At 41.3% G+C, this 18,240-nt stretch overlaps 1 protein-coding gene across 1 annotated transcript in view; it reads right to left on the minus strand.

Moving 5' to 3' along the window:
• The window catches only part of LOC126266674 (activator of 90 kDa heat shock protein ATPase homolog 1-like), a 138,038-nt gene extending 122,145 nt beyond the window's left edge, over window positions 1–15,893 (minus strand). Inside the window, exon 1 of the mRNA XM_049971094.1 lies at window positions 15,733–15,893. The gene's annotated coding sequence lies outside the window, so the exon portion shown is untranslated. The remainder of the gene's footprint in view (window positions 1–15,732) is intronic.
• Window positions 15,894–18,240: the final 2,347 nt, after the last annotated feature.

The following is an 18,240-nucleotide window of genomic DNA, read 5'->3' on the forward strand; positions in this document are numbered from 1 at the left end:
TTTTTGAAACGCTCTGGAAATTTGAACATAGTACAAGCAATTTCCTATTAGAGACGCGACAAGATGCACAAGAAGCATGCGACCATGTTATATAACTGGAACAATACTGCACAAATGCTGAATAGGTCACTTAGTTAAACATCATCGGATGGGGAATGAATGACTGAAATATCACGTGTTTCGGGATAATCCATCATGTGATATCGGTTAAACAGAGGATACATGGTCATGTAATATAAGCAACAACAATGACTTGAGGCATCATAAAAATATCCCTGAGCTACAAGTAAAAGACACATACCAGATACATCGAAATATATAGATGAACTGATATTATATGTTACGTAAATACGAGTAACAGTGAGAAGCAGACCCGTTTCCACAGCGATAACAGCACCGCGAAACAAAATTCTACCGGTAGGAAGCGACAGTGTACCTTTAGTGATGCAACACAGCATCGTCAAGTACAAAAGAAAAATATAATCATGTAATCAGAAAGATGCAAACGACAATATAAAATACGTACATAATTAATTAGTGGCCTATAAGCACGAATACAGCAGGTAATGTCCTGACTGACTCATCATCGCCCAGCCCAAACCGCTAAGGAAAGAAACTTGAAATTTGGAGAGGGTGCTGATCTTTTATTGTAGGCGTCGTTTAAGATGGAAAATTTTTTGAAAATCCACCCTTAAGGGGATGAATTTTTCTTGTAAAATGTCGTTAGTAACGCAATTTTGAAGCTAGACCTACAAAAATTGGTATCGGTATCTGGTTTTGGTCAGAAATAAAGATACCCGTGATCCAGCATTTTTTGGAAGTTTAACCCCTATGGAGGTGAAAGAGCGACTTAATTTTTAAAAATCATTGTTACAGTATTGCTGAAGTACTTTTTAATGCTAAACATATGAAAATTGGCATATTACTTACAGGCTGCAAATAAAAAATAAATATTTCAGTGTTTTTTGTAAATTCAACGCCTAAAGGGTGAAGTAAGAGGCGAAATGTTTTATAAAATATTTCGTTATGAAAGCATTTTTGAAGATAAATCTATAAAAAATTTAATTTGGCTTCTCGGCTCGAAATAAAAAATACGTTTTTCTGGAAATCAAACCCTAAGGGAGTGAAACAGGGATAAAAGTTTTTATGGAAATATTTCATTATGCAAGTATTTTTGAAGCTAAATCTATGAAAATTGATATTTGGCTTCTTTTTCAGAGACAAAAAATATGTGTTTCACTGCTTTTCGAAGATCAGCCTGTACAGGGTGAATTAGGGGATAACAATTTTTAAGAAACTATTTCGTCATATTAAAAAATTTTAAAGGTAAATCTGTGTAAACTGGTATTTAACTTCTCGCTTAGATATAAAGAAATATGCGCTATGGAATGGCAGTTTGTATGGAAATAATACCACAAAAGCTGAAAAGGCATGATTAACAGACACCTTGAGTTCCAGCTATCAGAATAGCTTTATGATCATAAGTACATTCTGTGATCTCAATTAGTGAGAAAAGTTTTAGAAGGTGTTGCAGTTTATTAGTTTGTGAACAACATAAAAACTCGATTAAAGAAAAACAAAACGTCTATACTGACCACACAGTTTATGCGAGCGAAGTGACGTATGCCAATCTGGTTTTACATAATGAGAATAAGAAACTTTTTAAAGGAACGTACAGCATTTACAATGTCAACGTTCCAGAATGGCAGAGTTATAACTGTAGATCCAGATAATAACAGAGGAAAATGAATACAGAATTACTGTTGGCTTATGAGAGACAATGTAGCAGATCTTTTAAAAGCTTACAAAAATGGTTCAAATGGCTCTGAGCACTATGGGACTTAACGTACGAGGTCATCAGTGCCCTAGAACTTAGAATTACTTAAACCTAACTAACCTAAGGGCATCACACACATCCATGCCCGAAGAAGGGTTCCAACCTTGAACGTAGCGGTCGTGCGGTTCCAGACTGAAGTGCCTAGAACCGATCGGCCACAACGGCCGGCTGAAAGCGTACAGACATACACCTAAATATATACTTAAGACATTATAAAACGTAAGGCATGAGAAACTAAATGTACTATTTAGTAATTACATCTCTATTGTTGCACAAAGACTAACAAACGTAAGGTATAAAAATCGCTACACCAGACAACCACAAGAAGATGACGTCTAGGCATATGCAGGATTAGTCAAAGAAGGAAGTAAAGGTAGCTAGATAGAGGCTGCGGTGCTCTATTTTTTATTGGAGTCATCACAGTGTTGGTTTATATAATCAATCACCTTCCCCCACGCTTTTTTCGCTTTTTTGTGAAGCCTGGGCCTATCTGAGCTCATTTCTGAAATTTGTTTTCAAATTTTGTAGCTTCATTGTTAACATAGTTTGCTCCACAGTTGCTATACCGCATAGATTCACAAGCAAAGTCAATATTTCCTCATATTTAAATAAGTCAACAAAAAATTCTGTGACTGGTATCGGTCTGCTTTTGCAGCAGCCACGGATTATTTTCTACATTCTTCTATAGGACTGTTTTGCGGGCGTCTCGGTAACTCGTTATCAGGTCGGCTGACTGTTTTATGTCAGACAGTTTCGGTATTTGTGCTTTAAATTAAATTCTTATCAACTTCAACTGTTTTGGAAACAGAAGGAAAATTTAGCGAGGCTCTGACTTTCAAAAACTTCAGTGCTACATGTTTTCTACCTTCGTCTCGTGCGGTAGATACGAAGGCGAATATGAGGAGAAAGAGGGGGAGGGGGGTTATGGGGGTGTAGCCCCGCCTCGGACTACACCTCTTTCTTCTTAAACTAAAAAATGGTTAAGAACGTTTAGCAACATAGCTTTCAGACTTAACGGGCTCGAAAATTTTCTCAAGATTGCAGCTGTTATTGTTAACAGTTTAAGAAGAAACCTTTGTTGATACTAGATAATTCGGAGACAGCTTGTGATGCAAAATTTCTATGATTTCAGCCCCTTCCAGATCAAAATCCTGGATTCGACTGTGGGTAGATACAGAAAGATGTTGTACTCGACAGTATGGGTCTATAACTTACTTGGTGGTTGTGGTTGTTGGGATGTTTAAGGGGGGACTAAACAGCTAAGGTCATCAGTCCCCCATCTCAAAAACAGGCGAGACGAAAATTTACGGAGCAGGTAAAACCCTAAAACCTCAAGGGGGAGGACACGCCCGCCCCCCCCCCCACCCCCAGTCACTGAAAGAACACCAATGTGGCAGCAAACGCTAGAGACAAGAAGAGTACAGACGAACACCAGACAGAAAGAAACGGAAGAAAAGAAGAGGGCCGGAGACTGGTTGACTGACCATGAGAACAAAAAAAGGGAAAGAGTCAACCATCCGAATACACACTAAAATCTGCAACCAATGAGAGACAAGAGACACAGAAAGGGAAAGGGGCAGGACCCCCTAAATGGAACCATAAAAAGGACTACCACGGATAAAATTTAAAACGTCGTCAGCCATGGAGGCATCGTCGCTTAAAACCAAAGGCAACGTGCCCGGGAGATTAAAAGACTGACGGAGGGTGCGCAGTCGGGGACAATCCAACAAAATGTGGGCGACCGTCAACCGGGACCCGCACTGACACAGGGGGGGGTGGGGGTACTCCTGACGCAAAAGATGGCCGTGCGTCAGATAGGTATGATCGATGCGGAGCCGACACAGGATGACAGAGTTCCTGCGAGAAGCCCGCAGGGAGGACCGCCACACATCGGTCGTCTCCTTAACAGCCCGCAGTTCATTCGGCGAAGTCAGCCTACGCCACTCGTCATGCCACATCCCAAGCACCTTGCGGTGCAACGCCAGCTGCAGATCACGAGCCGGGAGGCCGATCTCCAAAGTGGGGGCGTCGATCGCCCCTTTGGCCAGCCTGTCGACACGTTCGTTCCCCGTGATGCCAACGTGACCTGGCGTCCAAACAAAGGCCACCGAACGACCAGAGCGTGTAATGGAAAAAACAGACTCCTGAATAAAGGATACCAGAGGAGAAGAGGTATAGCAGCGGTCGATAGCCTGGAGGTTGCTCAGGGATTCACTGCAGATGACGATGGACGTACCTGAGCAGGAACGCATATGCTCAAGAGCGCCCAATATGGCCACCAGCTCTGCAGTAAAAATACTGCAGCCAGCCGGCAAGGAGCGCTGTTCAACATGGGCAGCGTGAGCAAAAGCGTAGGCAGTACGACCATCCACCAGGGAACCATCAGTGTAGACAGGCTCACAGCCTGAAAATGAGGCGAGGAGCGCAAGAAAACGGCGACAGAGGGCCACATGCGGAACCGAGTCCTTGGGTTCCTGTGCCAAGTCCAGGCGGACGGACGGCCGGGGCATACACCAGGGAGGCGTGGGTGCAGGGACCCGGAAGGGTGGCAGAAGAGGGAACGACCCCAGTTCCGACAGCAGGGACTCGACGCGGACAGCAATGGAAAGCCCAGACCTAGGTCGCCGGTCGGGCAGAGGGAGGACCCTGGCAGGGAAAAGCAGGCGATGATTGGGATGGCCCGGTGAGCAATGCACGTGGACAGCATAGTCGGCGAGCAGTCGGTGGCGGCGAATCCGCAGCGGGGGAACCCCGGCCTCCAACAGCAGACTATCCACGGGGCTCGTACGGAAAGCGCCAGTTGCAAGCCGAACCCCACAGTGGTGTATGGGGTCCAACAACGTCAACACTGAGGGTGATGAAGACCCATAGGCCAGGCTCCCATAATCAAGCCTGGACTGCACAAGGGCTCTGTACAATCGCAACAGCGTGCAGCGATCTGCACCCCAAGACGTGTGGCTCAGGCAGCGGAGGGCGTTGAGGTGCCGCCAGCACTTTTGCTTCAGCTGAGTAATATGAGGAACCCATGTGAGCTACTTCATTAATTAAAACACGGTATTTAATTGCGAATCAATAACGTCAGTCACTGCGTAAATATACTGTCATTCTGAGTCTAGTTAAAGGTTCTATACGTCCATACTCCCCAGTTTTCAAGGCCTCAGGTACTATAGTGATTCTTTCTAGCAGTGACAGTGTGACTGAAGAACTTACATACTAGTGAACTTAAATTTTCTGTGAAGTTTCTGGTTACATCTGAAGGTGATTATGGTGGGCGACAGAAGGATCCAATTAGAAGTTTATGCACACTTTGTGGGTCGGGCCGCGCGGGATTAGCCGAACGGCCTCAGACGCTGCACTCATGGACTGTGCGGCTGGTCCCGGCGGAGGTGCGAGTCCCCCCTCGGGCATGGGTGTGTGTGTTTATCCTTAGGATACTTTAGGTTAAGTAGTGTGTAAGCTTAGGGACTGATGACCTTAGCAGTTAAGTCCCATAAGATTTCACACACATTTTGTGGGGTAGGGGTTGGGTTGTTTGGGGAAGAGACCAAACAGGGAGGTCATCGGTCTCATTGGATTAGGGAAGGATGGGGAAGGAAGTCGGCCGTGCCCTTTCAAAGGTACCAGCCCTGCATTTGCCTGAAGCGATTTAGGGAAATCACGGAAAACCCATGTCAGCATGGCCGGATGCGGGATTGAACCGCCATCCTTACGAATGCGAGTCCAGGGTGCTAACCACTACGCCACTTCGCTCGGTTCACACTCCTGTAACTGTTGGTTTGCACATTTTTGGCATGTTTTTTGCATTTCCGTAAATACCACTTCTGACTATGTTACGCTGATTTGAAAATGGGTCCCAGCCTGAAACTCGTGATTGAGTGAATAAAAATAAAGGTGAAATTTGCAACTTTGGTTGGTTTTTCGTTGTACTGATATTTAGAAAGGCTTCATCTAGTAATTTAAGACGATAAACAAATGTGTCCATACTAGTGAAAGATAGGTTTCATGGGACTACCGTTATATCCAATCCTAATTTCCTCGTGATTTCCTTCATAAATCTCTGCTCCCTTCTCATTTTAGTGTCTTCAATCCTCTCCCTTCTTCTGCTATCACTGCTGCTACTACTACTGCAACTACTTTTTTCTTCTTCCTTCCTCTCCTACTTCGCCTTTCCACTTCCAATTTTATTTTACCTTTTTCCATTCTTTTGTCCCCGTCACATAACAGCGTTCCCACGGAAACGCCGCTCAGCTGCCATATCCCGTTTAGGTGACTGCACCTGTCTAAACGGGTCAAATTATTAGCAGATCTTGCTCTCTGAAACATTACAGTCCATCTTTAATTATTTTGACACAGTGAAACTTCACTTCATTGATCTATTTCACTATTTTCCTACTTTTTTATTTTTTTCCCTCCATATAGGATCGCTTGTCCTCGGGGTACAGGGAAACGGTTCAGGTGCCAAAGCTGAACTCCAGCCTGCTGTTATCGCTAGCTAGTTCCCTTAATCACGTGGAGATTATTTTCAGTATGTCCTCTAAGAATAAACAAATAGTGACGATAATGAAGTTTTCAACAATACGAGTACAAGTGTACCTGCAGCAGCCCATGCCGTTGCCTGGCAATAGTCTGACACAAGATGATAGACGAGCAGCGCGAATGGGTCCGTGCCCAGTCAATAAGATCTTAAGATAACCGTGAAATGTGAAAAGAGCACGGGCAACGATAACAGTTAGAAGGTAAGCCATCGATAAACATCTAGTTCTGCATATTCGCGGCAGCTAAAACGTAGGCGTTAAATCGCTTGCACGTTTATTTAAGTTACGGGATTGTAGCCGGATAATGTCGACTTTCGGCCAATAATGCCTAAGACCATGGTACACAGACCAAGGCTCTAGGCTTACAGAACGATTTTTAAAATCCGAATCAAACTGATTGTGGTCTTTATTTTTATCCGTTTAACTGGGTTATAAATATAATTCTTTTCATAAATTTAATTTCTGATACTTGAGTGCCTTATTTCAATCACTGTATTGACTTTATTATTCTGCATAAATTTAATGAAAAGAATTTGTATTAATCATGTGATTTCAGTAGGCTAGCATTTATAATTGCTCAAGATACGAAAAGAATTCATGTTTTAAATATTTGTATGACCATAAACACCCAAAAAATGTACGTATCGTTTTGCGACAAATGCATGGCAAATACGCAGCGGTAAATCTTTTAGTGAGCCTAGCCATCCTAGTTCGTACGGTAGATCTCGGAAGAATTCGGTAGACGTCGTGTTACTTCTCGCTGCTGCCAGTCTATGCATAATTTAGAGTACACGTGTTCAGTTTAATTTAATATCCCTTACTACAAATAAGTACCACATATGAAAGTGTCTTTATAATGAGCTTTCACGAAACTTCTTAAATTCTGCCATACGAAATGACCCTCACGAAACATATGTTGTCAGCTTTGAAGTAAATGCTTCCCTACCCTCATCCCCCGCAGAGCCCAGCACCCGAAGGAAGGTTGTGACTCCTCCTCTTCCTTCCACGTACGCCTCTGGGCAAAGCTTACAAAATGCTTCAAATGGCTCTGAGCACTTTGGGACTTAACAGCTGCGGTCATCAGTCCCCTAGTACTTAGAACTACTTAAACCTAACTAATCTAAGGACATCACACACATCCATGCCCGAGGCAAGATTCGAACCTGCGACCGTAGCAGCCACGCGGTTCCGGACTGCGCGCCTAGAACCGCGAGACCACCGCGGCCGGCTAGCTTACAAAATATTTCACAGATTGTAAATAGAACTTTTTGTCAGCTATGTATACCTAGTAGACTGTATTTCTTTTAAAAAAGTTGAATATTGCGAAAAATTAATAAAAATCCCATTATCACAATGACACAATCAGAGATTTCAGGCGAAAAAAGAGTAAAAGGAACAAAAGATTAGAGCATAATAAATAACTCCATACCATGTTTAAAATGACGTGGCTAGGATTCGAAATGAAATTTAAAACAATTGTACTGGTAACCAAGTTATACGGACAAATATAAAAACAGCTATCAGTTTGATGAAAATCATTAAAAAATTTAAACATCTACATCTACACGATGTAGATGTTTCATCTACATGACTGCTCTGCAATTCACATTTAAATGCTTGGCAGAGGATTCATCGAACCACAATCATACTATCTCTCTACTATTCCACTCCCTAACAGTGCGCGGGAAAAACGAACACCTAAACCTTTCTGTTCGAGCTCTGATTTCTCTTATTTTATTTTGATGTTCGTTCCTACCTATGTAGGTTGGGCTCAACAAAATATTTTCGCATTCGGAAGAGAAAGTTGGTGACTGAAATTTCCTAAAAAGATCTCGCCGCGACGAAAAACGCCTTTGCTGTAATGACTTCCATCCTAATTCGCGTATCATATCTGCCACACTCTCTTCCCTATTACGTGATAATACAAAACGAGCTGCCCTTTTTTGCACCCTTTCGATGTCCTCCGTCAATCCCACCTGGTAAGGATCCCACACCGCGCAGCAATACTCTAACAGAGGACGAACGAGTGTAGTGTAAGCTGTCTCTTTAGTGGACTTGTTGCATCTTATACGTGTCCGGCCAATGAAACGCAACCTTTGGCTTGCCTTCCCCACAGTATTATCTATGTGGTCTTTCCAATTGAAGTTGTTCGTAATTTTAACACCCAGGTACTTAGTTGAATTGACAGCCTTAAGAATTGTGCTATTTAATCGAATTCCAACGGATTTCTTTTGGAACTCATGTGAATCACCTCACACTTTTCGTTATTTAGCGTCAACTGCCACCTGCCACACCAACAGCAATCTTTTCTAAATCGCTTTGCAACTGATACTGGTCTTCGGATGACCTTACTAGACGGTAAATTACAGCATCATCTGCTGGAATTGAATCCACGACGTGCACTTTCGTTCGTAGAGCTTTGGTACCTTTTTGAAGCGAAGCTTCTTTCGGCAAGTGCAATATTCCAGGGTCGTGATGCATGCCAAAGATACATATATTCTGTCATACGCTGTTATGTCGATCTCTTAATTTTGGCGTCCGTGCACTATTTTACATATACTGGCTAAAACCTACCAGTTACATCAAAATGATGTAATACTAAAACGTAGAGCTCAAAAAAATGTACAGAAAACAACAGGGTAGTACGTGTTTAGCTTACGTGTTTACCTTATGCGGTTCACCCACAATGGCCAATTCAGGGTTCAACGACGAAAATGGTGATTGTGGGTTAGCTATAAAACAAAAACAGATGTTGTCACAGTGCTTTGTGTAACGTAGATATTTTTGGAGACACATCAATACGGACGTGCTCTAATAGAACTTTCCATAGAGTGAGTTATTTTTCTTACCACATGTAGAATAAAGTAAGGAAACAAATTAATTTTTAAAGGGGTTTCTTTTTGATTTTTTTTTAATATCGGCAGTTCTTCTCATAACTTGAAGTGTTATGATCTCCTGTGGAACTTTGTTGATATTTATACCAGTTAGCGACTGAACATATCTGCTTGGTTAGCATGGACAGTGTTTAAATAACGCAATTTTCGGGTACATTGTCGATTCCGAATTAATAAACCCAGGTCCGCACTCGTGAAGCCGTGTCCACGTTTGACTGAGTCTAGCCTTTGTGTCCACGTTTGACTGAGTCTAGCCTTTGTCCTCTCTTGCTGGCGATACGTTCTTATTGTTCCGTAACCTTACATCCTACGTACCGCGAGATTACGGCATTATCTGTGCAATTAACGATATTTTCGAGGGTCCACTGTACCACAAGAAATTATATTTCGCAGCTGCGAAACCTTGGACCCGACCATTGTATGGGTGGTTTCGGACAGTCGATTTCAACCCTTCAGTCCTCCCCATTGAGATCTTCTTCGCTCTTCCACCTGACACAGTCGACTGGCACTGGCTTCAGTACGAAATGTATGTAAATTATAATACTGTTGGGTAATGTCAACCGATTAAATAGTAAAATTTCATTGTATTTTGTAATTTATTTTCTCTTCTATGCAGATCGAGATAACCAACATGAACGCAGGCCTAAGAGAATGCAAAATTGTTATATCAAAAACAAATAAGCTATCTCAGCTTCTTGAACTTTAGAATTATGTTGCGTAATCTAAAGAAACTGAAGCAGAAAATATAGAAGTACAGGTGATGGCAGTAGTCCCACTATAAAATGCTTATTAGGATACAATAGGTACCGTAGTCTAATGAACAGCAAGTCCTCCCAATGCAGCCACGTCGTATTCCAATCAAAGAAACGTCCAAAGAACGGCAAGCCTTCTTCCCCATGAGACGTCTTCTTCAAGCCGAAAGTAGAAAGTAAATTACATGTATCTGAAATTGTTACATTTTCTACAAGCCAAAAAGGGAACGGCAGTAAATTGTACTCTAACAATTGATGAATAGTCGACCTACTTAGATCGACATGATTGGATTTCAAATGGAAATAGCGAAGTGCAAAATATGAATAGTAATATTTTTGTCTTCAAAGAAAATGTACGACAAAGAAAATTAATCCCGGTTTTGTCACAAGTTATTTAATGCATATAGACATAAACTAACGAATAAAACTTAGTCAGATATTGTGTTATTCAGAATCTAAATGGAAATTTTTCGGTTTTGTTTGCAAAGATATGGATTCGGACGGTTCGTCACGGTTACACATGGTGGATTAGATTACTGTAAGAATGTGAATATTAGGTTGGAAAGGCATGAAGACAGCGCTTCGCGTAGGCAAGAGATAATTGCGTAGTTAGCAACAACAAGGAAGCGCGTGTCGATTCGCTACTTGTTTTTAACAGAAATTGCAGAGAATTTAATTTTAGGAAAACTATGGTAATAACGTTAACAGAAACTTGTGAATGTGTCAGATAATCTGCTTTTATTAATACCATGGAATACATGAATTCATGTTAAACCGGAAAAAATAATCAGAGTTAAGGATGTTGTACAGTTTACACACAATTCCACAATACATTCGCAATAAATGTTCAAAAATGTATCCACCAAGTTCAATGCATTAAGCTGCACGTGTATGAACAGAATTTGTCGCTCGTTTCAGGGCACAGTGTCGTTCATAATTTCGACTACTGCATTCATAATGCATGCATGCAAGTAACGCCTCACGTGTAATGACTTTGTCCTCGTAAACTGTGTCTTTCATCCATCCTCATACACAACAATCCACTGGTGTTAAATTGGGCTATCTGGGTGGCCACAGCCGTGTAGCACCACGACCCATCAATTTCTGGGGAAAATGTTCATTTAAATGTGTAGTAACGGCGTTGGTGAAATGTGAAGGCGCGCCGTCATGTTGAAAATATAATTGCAATGGCGTGGCAAGTGGAATATCGTCGAGCTAGCGTGTCATTTGTTCTTGAAGGAATTCTAAGTATGGTTCGCCAGTTAGACCTCCTGGGAAAATGAATGGTCCAATAAAGTATATGTTGATCATACCACACCACACATTTATGCTAAATCGCTGCTGGAAGTTGAGTTGCAATGTTGCTTCAGATCATACGTGCTCGTTACGTAAACTGTTTATACCATCTCATGTAAAATATGCCTCATCAGTAGAGACCGGATATATTCATTTGCATGATGCATATGCATTCGCATATTTGGCTCCTTTCCACCGGTTATTGCATATTCTAACTAAAAACTAATGGGATGCATATTTTCGCTCTATGTTTACAATATTTTAAAAAATTTGGACGGGCGGTCTCTGGCTCGATGTAGTTTTGAATCTCACAGATTGACCGCGACCTTGAACTGCGTGCAATCTCTAACCGAGAGGCCATTGCCTACCGAAATCATTATAGAGGAGGAACGGGAACAGGAAGACAGAGTCACTGCTCCTGCGCCCACGCCTCCCGGTTAATCCCCTCCGCTGTCATACGGTACGCGTCGGCAACAATTAAACCACGCAAGCTTTAAGTCACACGTCCATTGTTTCAGTTTAGCTCTCTATCAACTTGTACACAGTTGAACATGTTTACGACTTGTAGTGTGTAGTGTGTTGTGAGCCATGCCACATATCCGACTTTGCGTAGAGCGAGCGTCAGCTTTTATCGACTTTGAGCTGTTATATTTCGGGAAATGTTTTGTTGAAAGACATTAAATTTTGCCATCTTGTACAACTTTGTGCGTTCTCTTAAGAAGGATAATGAAAAGGATTTTACGGGAGATATTAGTTAGAAAATTTTAGGTATGAGAGAACAGAAGCGATTTCTAACACCTGACTCGAGCTCAGTTCGCATCAGCGAAGTTTCTGATTACACAAGAAATTCTGCTTCAAGAGCACCTGGCGTGGCCATGCTAAGTCTTTAACTGACGGAGTTGTTACCTGGCCGTAACATTGCCTGTATGTGTGATAATGAATGGTGCATCAAAATGGTTCAAATGGCTCTGAGCACTATGGGACTTGACATCTGAGGTAATCAGTCTCTAACTATCCTAAGAACAGGCAGGATTCGAACCTGTGACTGTAGCGGTCGCCTGGTTCCAGCCTGAAGCGCCCAGAACCGCACAGTCACACCGGTCGGCTATGGTGCATCGACAACATTATTAACGTATCAACAGTACAAAATGATAATCTGATAAAATTTACACATGTTCAATGTCTGGCTCAATTATTTTATTGGCCTTAAATACGGGATGCTTGTTGGCTACCAGAACAACACCTCATTTCCATTCTCTTTTCCTGCAGTATCGTCATCTGTCCGACAGTATGTTTCCGGAAAATAACTGCGGAAAGAGGTTCAAAAATTTCGAAAAATATAAATTACAATTTTGAGAAGTTTAAAATCAAAATTGATGTTACTTTTCGCTTACCACCTATGTGAAATACTCTTACACACAACCATCTGAGAATCGGAGATAACAGACATAGAAGATGGCTTTGTAAGCAGACAGGTACCACAAGGCTTTGGATCATAAATTAAGAAACCAAATTACAAGTTTTGGAACTTGGATGAATAATTCCACTTGCGGCTTGTATTGCATGACTGCTACAGCGATGGGGTTGCCTGTTCATGTTCTTGGACAGGTGGTAACAATGTCACCATGGACCAACACAGTATAGGAAGATATTACTTGCCAATTTAAAAACACTAACCACAAGCAACTCAACATGGACAACAGGTGCTGCACTGTAGCCTGTTGCCGTGCTACATTCTCTCAAATTTGTTCGTGATTTTCGGTTATTATTAGCGCATACTGGAAAGTCGAATGCGACTTTCTGAACGATTAAAAACATGCATGTTATTAAGTTGTGTCCGAAGTGTCATGTTTATTATGCCTTTAACCAGCGAGATATGATAAGCTAAAGTTGAAACTTTATTCGCAGCCCGATTTTACCGGCTACTATGTCTCTATTTATGTAGCATTGTTAGTGCATGTTAGAAACTAAACTCACTTTGTGTGTGTGGGGGGGGGGGTTAAAACACGAATGAGACCGGTTTCGAAGCTCTGATAGAAAAAGGTATTTTCACCGTTTCCCAAAAATCGTCTTCTTTTTGACGGTAGTTTATTGACGAACAGTAGTTGAATTAAATTTTGTATTCCACACCCTTGTGCTATTACGTATTAAGTTCCGCGTATTAATTTTCATTTTCAGCACGCGTTTACTCTGCGACATGTAAGTATCCGGAGTTTACATTTTTTTCGCGCCCAACTTTGATCCAAATTATCCGGTATTGTTAGCCCGCGTTGTACAATGGAATACACTTCGTTTTGCAGTTCAAACCACGGTTTTTTTAGTGGGCCCAGTTTGGAAAGTTCTACGGAACACAGTTTTTTGTTGTTGCAAAACCAGATCGAAAATACAGCATTTTGGCCTTTTAACATCTTCAACTCCGCACTTAATTTATTTAGTTTTGGAAAGTGTACAAGTTTTACGTTCGTCATAGACTTAGTCCCTGAGATATAAAAACCAAACTTCGACGTTTTTTTTTGGCCTCCAACTTTTTCGGGCCATTTTGCCCAAAATTTAGTGACTGAATATCGTTCGTAAAATTCTTTTCATTGTCATTATTAAGAGAAAGCACAATGTTGTTTAAGAACACCCAAATGTAATTTCGTTCGACACGCATGGAGTCAAACAAATGACTATATCTCGGCCAGTACTGCTTCAACGAACATTAAACTGTACCAATGTTCGTTGGACGCATGTGCGAATGTTCATATAAAATTTCAACGAAATATAAGGTGATCGAGCAGGGAGGCCTAGGTGAGTTGACATGGAATGTAAGGCTCTTCAACATGGAAGGCTATACTGTTGAGCAAATCACCCAAAGCTTACTAAATTTTTAGCATGAGAATGACACTGATATCCAAGATTGTCTTGGGCACAGCTATGACAGTGCCAGCAACATGAAATGAGACTACAGCGGCTTAGAAGTACGAATTAAGAAGATTAATAAATATGCAGAATACATTCCCTTCTCCGTACACTCATTGATTTTACTGCCAAAGCGCAGCAGAATGTTGTACTGAAACATCCTTTTTCTTCGATTTCGTTGAAAGAATATGTACATTTTTCCCGCTTCAACCAATGAATGGGGTCTTATTTTGAAAGCACTGAAAGAAACAAGTGCAAAATTTCCGATTTTGAAAAGGTTGCCGGACTCTGCAACTTTTGGATAATATATCTAATAACATGGATAAAATTGTAGTGTGTCGAATCATGCTAATTCTAACTTTGATAAATCGTTACACATTTACGCCCAAGTACTGCGGTCCATATATAAAGATATTGAAGCAAAAGCCAAAGTGCTGACCGGCCCTGAAGAAAACAAGGATCAGATTTCAAGACCGTGCAAGTGAAATACAAAGTTGACCATTTCAGCGGCTCTTCTACACTTGATGTAACATCAAACACCTGGATAACATTTTGAAATTCATGTGTTTACTATCATAACTGATAATGTGTCTGCATTAGCTAAACACATGGAAGCGTACCATCACGTTATTGGTGCATTTCACCACCACAGTCTACACGGTCCCTTCTTCCCTCGTCTGGTAGCACTCCATATTTGCGACAAAAAGTCAAACAATTTTCTACGCTGGATAAACATGGAATTAGATTTTTTCATGTGAGAGAATCCGCCGAAGAAACATCAAGAACACCGGACATACCACTCACAAACGACATAAATCGTCTGGGTTTCTCTAGCAACTCATAAATAATTCGCAGATGTATGTAATGTAGAATAACTACGAGAACAACGAGAAACAGATAAAAATGACACTCACATATAATTGATCACAACGCCTGCTACAGGAGTCGCGTGATCGATTTACGATCGTAAGTTCGATATGCATCGTTTGCACCCCGCGCCTTCGATAGGCATTCATTTTTGGAAATTACCAAACTGTCTGTCGCGGAATGATGCAAATGGAAATGGAAAATCTATAAGCACTTTCACATTTCTTAGGCGTGAATGTTGTGTGGAGGTTTATTGCTCCATTGCGCCACGGTACGAATCGCTGCTGTTTTGATGTAAGACTTGAACAACAGTGACCTTTTCTTTCTAATTACTTGTAAAATAAGGTATCTAGTTATGACCTTTGCCTTTCTGCAGAGCTTTTATAGAATCTACGAAGTGTGACGACCTTAGTGAGGTAGTAAACGAGACAATGTTTCACTCGAATTTATTAAGACTGGAAGTAAAGCAAGTTCTTGGAAATGTGTACCTGGACGACAAGCTTATGGCCACAAATGATTCCACGTCAGATACTGGGAGCTACATCATCCCAATTGACAGTATTATCGCTTACATTACTTTAGTATCAATACGATATTTTTTGATTGACTTACTGTTTCGAATAAGCAAGTTATATAAGCATGTAGCTTACCTCAGACGACAGAATGCTATAACCAATAAGGAGCAAATGAAAAAGCTTCTCCTTCGAATACTATGTGATCCTACATGCAATAAACGACAGCAAATCACGTCTCTCACGAAATAATTCAGTCTTTGATTCAACAGAGATTACTCATTGAGCAGAGAGTGTATTTTGATCGTACAAAGATAAAAACTATGGAGGTAAAAAAAAGAAGGCGCTATAGACTAACACTGGTGGCTGTACATTGTTTTCCAGAGTGGCTGGGCCTGCTGCCATCGTAGATAGCCCAAAACATTAGCAGTCTACTGTTTACGATTGCTTCTTTTTCATTATTTCTGTCGTATGCACGTAACAGCTGTTTTAAATACGGAAACTTTTTATGTTCGATTACTAGCAAATTCGTTAGTGGGGTGGCTACGTTGTCAGTTGAGTATGAAATTGCTGGTCAAGTAAATTTAAAATATGTAATAAAACAGTTTGCAGAAATGAAAGTAAGAAAAAATAGGTTTTTTGTGATTTTAGCATAATTGGTGCTACCCTGTTTTATTTTCGAAATAATAGCACTTAAAACGGTTAAAAATTATTTGGTTAACAATTTGTGACTAGGTACAGATACATCTTTATTAATTTCTGCTGTATTTTTACTATTTGATTATCAATGTTATGTTAAATGTTTATGTCTAAGTATATTATTTCATTAAAATTTAAATAAAAAGGTTGATTTTTACTGAAAATAAAAAAGATATATTTGGTTATTTGAAATATACAGGATGTTCATTTTAAGTGAACACACTGAAATATCTCGAAAATTACATATCATATCAAGAAAAATTACAATTTCAATTTGTTTGTTTCAGAAGGGACACTCGATTCCACATGCATGGGTGGCGGGGGACAATGTTGAAATGTTCAATGACAACATTCCCCGTTTTTTGTTGCAGATTACGATTCTAAGTCAGAGTCCTCATACACTATGTGATCAAAAGTATCCGGACACCCCCCCCCCCCAAAAAAAAAACATACGTTTTTCATATTAGGTGTATTGTGCTGCCATCTCCATATCAGCAACCTCAGTAGTTATTAGACTTGGAGAGAAAGCGGAATGGGGCGCTCCGCGGAACTGACGGACTTCGATTTTGGTCTCTCTGTCCGGGGACTGGATGTTATGTGTTGTCCTCATAATTCCCTCATCATTCGTGAAAGTGGCTGGACTGGACTATGTACAGATTGCGCAATTGAGCGCCCCACAAACCAAACATTATCATCATCACCGAAAATGGTTAGGCGATTGGGTGTCACTTGCGTGATACGTCCGTACGCGAGATTTCCACACTCCTGAACATCCCTAGGTCCACTGTTTCCGATGTGATAGTGAAATGGAAACGTGAAGGGACACGTACAACTCAGAAGCATACAGGCTGACCTCGTCTGTTGACTGACGGAGACCGCCGACAGTTGAAGACGATCATAATGTGTAATAGGCAGACGTCTCTCCAGACTATTACACAGGAATTCCAAACTGCATCAGGATCCACTGTAAGTACTATGACAGTTAGGCGGGAAGTGAGAAAATTTGGATTTCAAGGTCGAGCGGCTGCTATAAGCCACGCGTCACGCCGGTAAACGCCAAAAGACGCCTCGCTTGGTGTAAGGAGCGTAAACATTGGGCAACTGAGCAATGGAAAACGTTATGTGGAATGAGGAATTACGGTAGACAGAGTAGCGATCAGATGGCAGGGTGTAGATGTGTTGAATGCCCGGTGAACATCATCTGACAGCATGTCTTGTGCCAACAGTAAAATTCGGAGGCGGTGGTGTTATGGTATGGTCGTGTTATTCATGAAGAGGCTTGCACTCGTTGTTGTTTTGGGTGGCGCTTCCACAGCACAAGGCTGCATTGACGTTTTAACACTTTCGCTGCGGCATCGGTGCAGACGCGCAACTCTCCAGTGCGGCCCGGCAACGTGCGGGTGCGGGCGTGTAACACTCCGAAACAGCAGGTACCGCTCGGAGCCGACGCTCTTAAGCACACCTGAGCTACAGACTGACGTCAAGAACTTGTAAGATCTGTAGGATCATGTTCCATGCTGACTAAATGATGACACCGTAGATCCAATATTTCAAATAAGCGTGAACTGTATTGTGGTCATGTTAAGTCTGTCTGCTGTCTGACACCAATAGGGGTCGCAGATATCATTCAGATGTTCGTGATTTATTGATAATGTAACAAAAAATACAATTCAAACAAGCAAAAAATCCACTGCATTCAGGAAAGAATTGGATTTAATGTATATCTTAATGCCATATCTATTACGTTTGCTTTTTACGTATTGTCTAAATGACAATCTTCCCCTCCAAAGAATCATTGGTTCATCTATTGATAAATCTCTTCCCGGGTGATTCACTTGAGACATTCTCGTGTTAAAGTAATCCAATACAGGTCGTATTTACACAAACGGTCGTGTGGTTTCGGGTAAAGAGTGTAATATGATCAAATACCGGTCTCTGCCTATACTC

The sequence above is a fragment of the Schistocerca gregaria genome, chromosome 4 (genome assembly GCF_023897955.1).
Source record: "Schistocerca gregaria isolate iqSchGreg1 chromosome 4, iqSchGreg1.2, whole genome shotgun sequence".
NCBI lineage: Eukaryota > Metazoa > Arthropoda > Insecta > Orthoptera > Acrididae > Schistocerca > Schistocerca gregaria.